The sequence below is a fragment of the Atta colombica genome, unplaced genomic scaffold (genome assembly GCF_001594045.1).
Source record: "Atta colombica isolate Treedump-2 unplaced genomic scaffold, Acol1.0 scaffold47, whole genome shotgun sequence".
Taxonomy (NCBI): domain Eukaryota; kingdom Metazoa; phylum Arthropoda; class Insecta; order Hymenoptera; family Formicidae; genus Atta; species Atta colombica.
The window spans coordinates 2,635,369-2,647,398 of record NW_017259536.1 but is presented as its reverse complement, the minus strand read 5'-3'; positions in this window follow the sequence as shown (position 1 = coordinate 2,647,398).

Here is a 12,030-nt window from a genome sequence, read left to right as displayed (position 1 = left end):
TTTTGTTCTCCTCCCCATGTTTCTATCACGCGGATTCATCATTACTATCCTTCGCTTGTGCGTGAAGTAACCAATGCAAATCGGTTAGTCCAATATATTATCGAGATATATTATCGACCGACCACGGCCCGTATTTCCAGCATCACCGATATGATATACGTATTAAAAAATCACTATTCGAAACCAGTCAGCTGCACATCGATTTAACTTCGTGATAGCCGCAATTCCCGTTTTAACCGTCATTTGTCTTGCGTTCGGGGCAACCGAATCGTAGTCTGTTGACATTTTTCAAATCCCAATACGGGTTCTCGCCCTATTTCTGGCTTCACGTTCAGCTCAGTGAATCGCTTGTTAAATTTATACGCGCTATTTTACCATTTTATCTGCTCGTCAATGAATTTTCACAAATAAGAGAATATGAAAAAGAACAAAAATTCTAAAATAACATCACACTGATGCAAAGTGTCACGTTAATCATTTTTATTCTTAATACATTTTCAACTCAACTGAATTTAATTTCAATTTTTTACCTTCTTATATCGCTATTCATTATTCTGTAGAAATAAATTGTAAAAACTTCGTGTCATACATGTTCGCAATGGTTATTTATTTTATTTAAAGTTTTTCAATTCTCCTCTCCTGTAATTACATTTTGCTTACAAGGTTGATCTGCACTCTCTTCATCTCTCGTTATAATCTTTTATTTTTTTTCTTTTACATCAACCATCGTTACTGCGCACGGATGTTTTTTTTCTCACTCTCTTTTTTTTTTTTTACTATATTAGATGGGTGGCGAAATTTATAACACCGCCTTCGAGGATCTAAACGTTAAGGCTAACGGCTTCCACTATGAAGCAGTACATGACTCTACTACACTCAAAAGCCTGATAATGCTTTACTTGCATTATGGAAAACAGTTCGTTAAAACCGTATTATCCGCTCCGCCGAGCGGCGATGCCGGCCAGAGGCTCAGTTGCGTGTTACGAGCTGCCGTATATCGCGATATATCGCTTCTCGATGCCGTAGGAAGTACTTCGAGAATTCATGAGGAAACTTGGCGGGTTCAAAGGGAGACCTTGGCGCTGTCAAGGGTTGCAATAGTGGATGATATAGTTATCAAGAGCCTGGACTGTGACCTACTGCATACAATCCCCCTTCGGTGTCCTTCGTAGATCCCTTTGATCTAAGGAAGGAACAAGGAGATGTCTAATATCAACTAATGTAATAACAGTAACCGAACTCAAATGATCATTTTGTGGAATTAATTTGTGGAACGAAATTAATATTTCTTTATAATAAAAGATATCCAAGAGAGAAAGAAAGTAGTTAAAAAGCTTAATTTTCGATATTCAGAGGAAAATCGCTTTCATAACGTCGTAATTACTTTTTGATGGTCTTCAGTAAAATTAATAATTCATTAATAATCCTTAACATTTTTTCCTTTGCTATAACATCTAATTAATGATACTAAAACGATATCACAAATAATTATGGTAATATCATACGATATATAATGTAATGACGCTATAAAATCATAATGAATCTTCTCGTGACGACTATTTTTCTTACTTATGAAGATGGATTCTCAATTTGAAGCGGCATTGTCTTCGACTTCCGTCTTTATCGCCGGTAGCTTCTAAGATCGCAACGCGTGACGAAGGATTCTAGTTCTTAAGGTTCCAGTCGAAGTCCCTCGATCTTCGACTGTGTCGTGTTACCACGCCCACTGGCTGCACCATCTCTATGGTCTCATTGTGCTTTAAACAAAGCGACCGCCGTGAATTGTTCGGGATTTAATGAAAGAAGAATCCCCACAGTCACCCACCACCTACGTCTGTCCGCAGGGGTCCAGCATCAAATCCTCCAACTGATTCCTGAATTTATCGGGAGGCCGCAAAATAGGCGTGGAATCTGTTAAACGAACCGTGAACCGACACCCGAGAATTTTTCACTGAACAGAGGAAAATCGCTCCACCACCAAAGTGTTCATCGCGAATTCCGTTTGAGAGCCGATTCGGTGAGCGAGATTGCTTCATTTTTGGCTGTCTCTTAATTAACGTACGCTCGAGAAAATTGTGGGAGATTCTATATTGGTAGAGACGTGTGATTAATCCGCTACTGTTTTAAACAGGTAAAAACTGTCAGAAACATTATGGATATTTAAATTTTAACTGACGCGCCGGCATAATCGTACAAGTGTACACTACAAACGAAACCCTCGTTGTACTTCGGACTCGTTACCGTTATTTAATCCTGTCGTCAACAGGCATGTTTCGATATTCTACGAGGCTGCACGGTGACACGTCCATAGCAGAAAAACAGTAGACAGATGGTTTGTGAAAATCAAGCCTCTTGGCAGTGCTTCAAATTTTTCGGTAAAATGCAAAAGTTGTGCAATGTGTAGCGTCCACAATGACTCTCAGCTTGAAATTAAACCCAACAAAAACTTAAATCCGTATCATAATTATTGTTTAAACTTTTTTTATTGTACAGATAAATATCTATCTACTTCGATAAAGACAGTTTTGAGACAATAAAAAAGAAAGAAAAAAAGGAAGATAAACGATATGTATTTATATAATATTTCTATAAAATATTGATAATTAAAATTAAATTAAATTAATTTATGCTCGATCTTAAAAGATCAATACACATTCCGGTTTAAGAAAATCTTTAAAATTAAATTCAATATTTGATAAATAAAAGAAATCCTATATTCGGATCTTAGGCCTCATCACAATAATTCCACTGTGTAGCAGGTCACAAGCTTGTTGCGACAATCTAATGCGTCAATATTAAAGCAACAAGCTTCCTGTAACACAACTTATATGACTATTGTAGATAAGGTCTTAGTGTTTAAATATTTCTGTGTAATTCATATACATATTCGACTCTGCAAACTGTGAAGTGAAATTTTTTGCGGTCTTGAAACATAAGCAGAACCAGAGTAGTAATATCACTTATTAAATTGACAAGCAATTTAATAATATTTTATGCTATTGTAATAAGCATCTTTACAAGAATAAAAAATATTAATAATCAGAGAATAATAAAAGAATCTTAACTCTGCAAAAAAATTCCGGGAAGAAAATTAATACAATTCTGCCTGCTTTCTACTTGCTTGTACGAATTTTCATTTCACTTTGACCGAACTTTCAACTAAAATTCTTATAAACTAGAATACAAAAATAAAAGAGATTTCTGAATGACGTGCGCGCAGGAGGGTGTTTTAACGACTAGATTCACAGGATAAGAGAGAGAAACGAAAGTCGAACTTTTTGACGACTGCGACCACACTAGCGAGATAAACGTCATCCCTTTTACGAGTCGCGACAGAGCGGCTAGTAGATAGCGACATGCACGGGTCAGCCGTTCCCGCAGAGGCGTAACGACTTGTTTTGTCAAGCGGTGGATCGAACAGCACAAATCACTCGGTGACAAGGGAGAGACGGCAGGATGAGGGACGATCGCGCGTCGTAGAAATTGCTGCGAGTGGCGTTTTCGTGAACTTTCACGCCGTTCGCAGCGGAGACGACGGAGGCAATTGTTGCGGTTGAGGGAAATACGGAAACAGAACCACCGGAAATCAAGGGGCGAAAATTACAATCCTTTTGCAATTACTGGCAGAGATGATAATGGCGATCGTAGCGGTAACCAGTGTTTGCGATAATAATTATACAAGTTAATTCAGCCGTTTAATCCAATACAAATGTTGTATGTATATATCGCATGACATCGTTGTCACGTTTGGCACGTTTGACCTATTAAAAATATTGCCGACAGACGTGTAGCGAGGAACGGTTTCTTGCGTTCCACCTCATCTCGTAATCGACCACTTCTTGTTCATCATTATTTTCTCTGTCGTCTTTCCTTCTACTTTGTCCAACATCCGACATCTCTATAACGGCCAACATTGCACATTATTGCATCGGACGATACACGACGCTTCGTATTTCTCTGTCAAACGTATATAGACGTTTCTTATTGGACTCGCGGATATTGTTTTATGTGAACCGATGTAGGTAGTCAGCAAATCTACCCAGCGCCGCGCTCGGACATTTTGTCACAGTCGCGCGGATAAAATCACTTTAAACGAGATTCTCTCACACGGCGGATAATTGAAATTTCGTCGTTCATGATACGCGATAATGAAATTATGACGCCCGATATAGAAAATTGAAATTCTCACGCATTCGTTGCACTGAGCTGCATTGTTAAAAGGGGTATCACGTATATCCACTTAATCATATTAACGGTATATTACTCGCACTCACATAAAAATCTCTCGGTGAAAAATGCAATGTAATATTATTGTTTTCAGAAAAAGTATTTCAACGTAAATGTAAACAGAAAAATGAAATTTAAGAAATTATTGTTTAACACATATAAATAATATCCCACGCAATAAAACAATATTGCAAAAAACGTAGCTTACACAGTAAGCGATTAGGATCCGATTACCTAATTGTAAGTTAGTCACATGTATACCGAAATAGAAGTTGCAGTTTTGCTTTGATAAAGTTAAATTCAAACGGTCGAGTTACAGTGGTATGTCGTTTAAACCGTGAAGTACTTATCTAGAAAATTGAAAGCAAATTGCATTGAAATTTAAAAGCAATCCTGAACCTCGTTACACTGGAATAACACGCGGCTACAGTCCCATGCTGCGCGATCGGTCGAGCCGTTTTAAGCCGATTTCGCGCGAAGCGGTAAACGAATTTTAACCAATTGCGGTAAAATGTAATAACGAAATTGCTCTCGCCGCGATATAAAACAAAGCGCTCGTAACAATTTTTTCCATTTCGTGCTTTCAGGTGGGATAGTTCAGTTCTCAACTCGCTACAAGTCAATTCTTCTTGTGTTGTTTCTAAAAAAAAATTTTAATTGACGCAAAGTAAATTTTGGTCAACAAATAAAAGATTTATACGTTTAAGCAAATCTCTGAAATTTAATTGTATCAGTATTGTATTTTTATAGACAGTGTTGGAAAATAATCTCAACGAGCGTGTCAGCGCTTCACGATCTCACTTTTCTTTCATGCTACGAAGAAAGCCGCAGAGCGAGAGGAAGCGGACGGGGAGACCGGAAGGCTGTGTGCGGCCAAGTTTCGGGCTTTCGTGGGTTTCCGCGCGGAAGCTCTGATCTATCGCTACCTTAAAGCAAAGGGAAAGCTGCGCGGCGGCGATCCCGCGGAACGCGGCGCCTCTAAACGAAGAGGAAATCGAACTTTTCCAATTGATTCGACTTAACTGGCTAGGAGGGAATCCAGCACGGTAGCAATCGCCTTCGACTAACGTCGCACCACCCGTCGCGTCGATCGCCTCTATTCCGCACCACCTTCGACCTCTCTCCTTCGACTTCACTTGGATGAACCCGAAGGCGAAATATCGCGCAAACTTTAACGCGGCCATGCTCGCCTCGTCAGCTCGCTCACAGGCGCGCGAATGCTCACCTTACCTATGGTCTGCACGCTACGTATACTCGTACGTCCGACTTTTTGACTTCTCAACTTTCTGCGGTAGATCGTTATCAACTTCGACCGCGCTCCGCGAATCACCCGATTTTCGGAATCGCGGAAGGAAAACGTGGATAATTATAGCCGTGGGTGAACGCGGCGAATTCTGTCGGCGGACGTCGAATAAAAAAAAATTATTTCGTAGTAAAATTATAATTGCATTTCCTCTTTCGGAGAAGCAAATGCATTTAACAATTTTAATTGTTTATGCGAGAAAAGACACTTTAATTATAATATCTACCGAAATTTTAAATTATATTTATATGTATTATATTTGTATTATTTGAACTTTAAATTTATACTAATTAATAAGACAAATAAAGACAAATGTAATTTACTGCAAAAAAATTGCAAATTTTTAATAATGAAGAAGTATTTTTCTTATTTGAATTGTTACATATAATCCTCAAATTTGCTTTATACTTTATATTTAATTTTAATATGTATCAATTATAACAATGTCGTAATACGTTTTTAAAATAAAATTATTAAATAAATTAAGATATTATTGTTTTTTTAATCAGTTTCTAGTATTGCACATAATTTGCATTTAATGTATTATATCCAAATAAATGACGTAGCAATACATAAATTTTTATGTAGATATGATTACATTTATATATCTTTTAATAAAAATCTTTGAGTTTCAATTAAAAATCTCATAAATAAATAAAACTCACTTTTGGATTTAAATATTTAATAATTGCTTAATTCAATATATGAAAACGAAGCTATTTATAAATAACTTATTCGTTATCGGTATTCATCAGTCTAGACAGTTTAAATTAATTCGATGCAAATAGATATCGTACCGACTAGTAAATATCGATATAAGATATATTCCAGACTTTTTCAGAATAAATGATTTAATTGATTAAATCGTTTTTTTAATTATTACAATAACTTTCTTTAATTTCTATTACGTTTTATCGTTACTTTATCAAATATTTAATTTTTTTTCTTCAGTATTACAACAGATTTACAAAATAAGTAAAACATATTTTTTTACAAGTAAAAAAAGAACATTTTATAAAAAATATGCTTTTTAAATTACACAAGTGTCTCTATTAACATATTTATTACTGACACTGTATCAATGTTTTATTCTTTTTTATATACGTGTATGTATCTTAAGGAAACATACTGAAAAAAATTTTCAAAACAATCACGCGTGAATACAGCTAACTCTATATTACGCGATATCTGTGATCCTATAGCTTGTCGCACTACTCGAAGTCGGAGGCAAGTGCACTTTACGTGCTTGATCCGCTTGTCAGGTGCGCGCCGACTGCGTAAATCAATCCTAGCAATAATTTCCCGGGATTAATTGGCGAGTGATTGACACGGCGTTTCGAGAGCGCCCGTACTCCCAAGCTAAGCCTCGGAATTGAATGCAGAAGGATAATTGGTTTCGGCACGCCGACAGAAGTAGCCCATACGAAGCCGGTAATAGCGAATTTGCTATCACCGCGTACGCGAGATTAATCGTATATTTGAACTATAGATAAATGGATCTCCTCTCCAAATCCTCAGACTGACGCATTGTCGAGGAATCCACACAATGAGAAGAAGAAATCTGCCAAATAAAAATTGAATTAGAAAAAATTACGTCATACTTTTTATAAGCATTAGTTTTTAAAATATTAAAGATTATTCATCTTGTGCACCTTCATACGAAGAAATACGATTGAAATTTATATTAATATACGTCGTTCGTGTCATTTCTTAATATGACATGTAAGTAGTGAAATTGACGATCCAAAATAATGTGCCTTTGTTTGATATAATCAACGATATGACAACAGAAAATTCAATTACACGCTTTGACATTTTGCATAATTAAATCATGATCTTTATCGGTCGTAAAAGCTATAGAATGTAAAGTATTAATATAAAAAGATATATAGATCAAAGTTTTAACGACTTTTATTTTATATAAAAAATAAACGTGAATAAAAAATATTTATTTCTGTGCAACTATAAATTGACAAGTGAGTTATGTAATTAAAGAATCGTATCTGTACTTTTTTACTTGTACGATAATGGCACAATTTAATTAAAAAAACGTGTTACATTTTCATAATCTACGTACCTACAACGTACATGTATGTAAATTATTATTATAAATTTTTTTATAACGTGTTTTATATCGTGACGCGTAAATCACGCGATAAACGAAGGTTTCTCTGATGAGGTGAATTTTAATCATGCGGACATAACTTATATATATAGAGCGCGCTTTTTGGCTTATTTGAGCTTCGAAGTTAGTGAAAATCGATTGTCCATCATACTTAATTATGCTTGAAAGCCGAGAGAATGATTTATGAGCGTGTGAGCCATTTGAGACTATGCAGGTCATATAAATGAGCAATCGATGAGCCAGTAACACTATCTAGGTTGATAGACGATCTCATCAAACGCATCCTCATTCTCGTTTAAATCATTTTCTTCCGCTTTATCGTCAATGTCATATAAAATTGCTGATATACATATTAATAACTAAAAATTAATAACTAAAAAAAATGTAATAAATGAAATAATATACTTTAGTTTATTTTATTGTTATGAATTTTAACGAAATGTGAAAGAATAAACCGATTTCATAATCAGAATGATTTCTATTACTGAATTAGCATTAGAGATACTCCAGCATTATTGAATTTTCTTTTATTATATATTACAATCTGATTCAGTATGCACTTATAACGATGTTAGCGTGCATTTAGCATATAATTCATGTTACTTTGTACTGTAGAGTTTCAGGAATAAAAGTATGCATTTATCGATAAAAGCGCGTTCTAAATATTTGTAATGGCTTTTTTTGTTAAAATAAATTTGAGATAAATTAACATAAATTTACAATCAACATAAACCATTTAATATAAATTTATTATTACGATGTCTCATTCAAAAACACGCACGCATGCACACACACACACACACACACACACACACACACACACACACACACACGAACACACACACACACACACACACACATACACACACACACGTTCTTGTATCTTTTTCTCATATATATTATTAAAAAAGAATCTTTTCTACATTATCTTTTCAATTTTGTTGATGTAATATCTTCTTACTTATTGGTTAAGTCAGCAGTTCTAAATGGCGATTAATCCAGATTTGAGAAATGTAGACTGAGATTTAATTAAGATATAAAATTAACGATATCTTTCTATTTCCATTTATAATTACGATATATTGTCTTGATAAAAACTCACTCTTGTAAAAGCGTACATTAAAGATAGTGGAAGATCCTGTAAACTGTACGAACTTGTATCTACATTAAATATATCTAATTAATGATCTTAGATCATCTGTTAGTTATATAAGTAAATAAGTACGAATAAGATTTCAATCATATATTCTCCGAAAACATTAAAATTAAATTCTTAAATCGTTCTTAAGTAGTGAAATCGTTAAAAAAGTTCTAAAATTGTTAAATAAAGAGCAGTGAATATGAAACGTAGAGAAGGAAGGAAAAAGGGGAGAGAGAGAGAGAGGGAAGAAAAGAGAGAGAGGGGGAGAGAGAGAGAGAGAGAGAGAGAGAGAGAGTCTCAATTTGCGTTCGAATACAGAAGGTTTACACTTATTTACAAATATTAAAGGACATAAAATATTTCGATTTATCTGATTTATTTAATTCTTTGTAATTGTTTATACATTAATTACACATTTGTTTATATATTTTGGCCCCTCTTTTAATATTTATTTGAGTGACCAATACGTTTTATTCAATTATTATTCAAATTGTATTAGTCATTTCCTTGACAAACTATGTTCAATATGTGATTTACATATAATCTATCCGCCATATTTTATCCGCGAATTTGAAATGTTTTACTTCAATGTATTTATAATTTTTTTGGTCCAATGTTTCAAGATGGCTACTTTCGAGTTTGAGATAAATCACCGTCTTTCTTTCGAATTTTCTGCTTAAAAAGATTATATTATATTATTTAATGTTTTAACAAATTGCACAACATCAAATATGTAAATTTTATGGTGATTATTCTTTAGACATGCAAAAGAGAAACTAATTATTGTATTTCTGAAGAGGACTCTAAAAGTGAGTCGAAACGTACATTACACAACGAATCGAAAAATTCATGAAATAAAGTTCTAAGATTAAATTTAATTTTTGCGTGCTAATTACCATGCTCTCTGGATTCTTTTCTGGTTTTAAATATGGGAGAGTCCATAAAAAAATGTAATTTTTTTTAGAGAAAACAATGGGTTCTCCAGTCTAATCGTTTCTCGAATGTAGCAAGTTGATTCTTCTATAATCAGTATGTGTCAGGAGTGCCATTGCACAAATAGAAAAGTAGAGCATAAATACTATATGTAAGCGACTCGATACCAAAAATTAAAAAGATTATAAGTATAAATTTTGCAAATTGTTTAAAAAAAGTATAAAAGACGTATCAAAAATTTAATTACGAAAAAATTCCGTTATCCTTGGCATAAATGTGAGACAGAAGTATGAGATATAAAACGAAGCCAAATGACTGACAAGGATCAGTCTTAAAAGTCTGTTCGTGTTCACTGTTCAGAACAAAAGTAGTTCAACCGTGACGCGTTATGTGTAAGGTAACCAATCAAGATCTATGATAAAGAAATATTTATTAAATTCTTGTTATTATAAATATAATTTCGTGATTTAATCATTCCGCATCCCGGAATCATCACTGGATTTCGATGTTGTGGTAGACGGCACAAGTTTAAAATATGTGCGTATGAGCTATATGCGTAGATAAATTGCAAACAGGAATATAATTATAAAACAAAGTCCTTGAGTTACTAAACAAATATACTCTCGTGCATGAAAGTTATAGACGTCTCTATACTATTTTCTTCTGGACTTTACTATTGATTACATACAGTACCCGCTAAAAGTTTCGGATCGGTTAAACATCTAGAAAAGTATTTTTTAGAAAAATGTTTTAGACAAAAATTTAGGGTTTAAAAAGATCTATTTAATGACTTATTAGTTTGACCTTAGGTGATGTCGCTAATGTCAGATCAAATCGATTTTTTTTTAATGGAAACTTCTCGAGATAAGCTATATGAATATGCAATAAAAATTAATATTTCAAACTAATAATATCATTAAATAGATATTTTTGAAGCCTATAATTTTTGTTTAAAACATTTTTCTCAACAATACATACTTTCCGAAATATTCAGCCAGCCCGAAATTTTTGGCGAACACTGTATATGAATAGATAGGACATAAAATTCAAGGAAAATCTGTTTTAAATATTTATAAATATATTCAGCTAAATGTTATTTCAGAATATATGTTCAGTGTTTTTTGTCCTTTGTTATTATTGTCGTAATTTTAAAGAATCTTGTATTTTTAAAAGTTAAAAGTACAACAAGAACGTAAAAAAAGTTGTCAAAAGAATAATTTTTCTTAAGAAATGATGTTATTACTCGACATATTACTCGAAGTATTAAACTAATAAATTAATAAATCATATCAAAATATCAAAATATTCAAGCATTTCAGAAAACTTTTATATATTGAGTTGTCCGGAAAGTTCGTGCCGCAAAAGATTTAAATTTAATAAATGTATACTAAAAAAAATCTTCTGCGTTTCAATTTTCCTTCAAAATCGGCACGAACTTTCCGGACAACCCAATATAATTGATTGTATAAAATTTATCAATTAATCTACAAGCAACAATATAATAATCACATGAAATCGTATTTATTAGATTTGTTTTTATTAGATGAAACAATGTGAATATTTTTACTTATATTACAGAACTAATACTTTAAATCTTTCTTAAAAATCTAATTTCTTTGTCTGATGTCTATCGCTTCTTTTATAATAATACATAATATATTAATATTAAACATTTTTTTAAACAGAAAGTTTTTCTAGTAGAGCTTTCATTATTCATATTTTTAATACTAAAAATTGATGTAATTTCAAAATTATATTCGTAAACAAGATGTTAAAACTAAAACATAATTTGTTGTAATAATAAATAATTTGTTGTAATATTATAATAAATACAAACATTAGCTTGTTACAATGCCAATACGTTAAGAAAATTATTTTTAATATGATACATTAATAATTATTTTCATGTAACTGACATATAATTAATTAATTCAGGATTTATTTTGAATAAAATCTGAATTATCGAAAAGCAATGACGCATGCGGAATACTTTCTTTTTTCTATTCAATTAATACGATTCTGACAAATCTCAATCCTTTCTTTTTGGATGAACGTTGTGATTTCTCTCTCTCTCTCTCTCTCTCTCTCTCTCTCTCTCTCTCTCTCTCTCTCTCGCTCTCTTTCTGCGATACGGGTACCCGTGGAATCGTGGGCAATACAGGTATTCATTTCGATGTGGATATTCGCTATATACTACAGATATCTAAATATAATTTTGTTAATTTTAAAAGCATTTTAGAACTGTTTATATTAATTTTCATTTTGTTTGTAATTAAATAGTTTGAATTGAAGATGTACTGG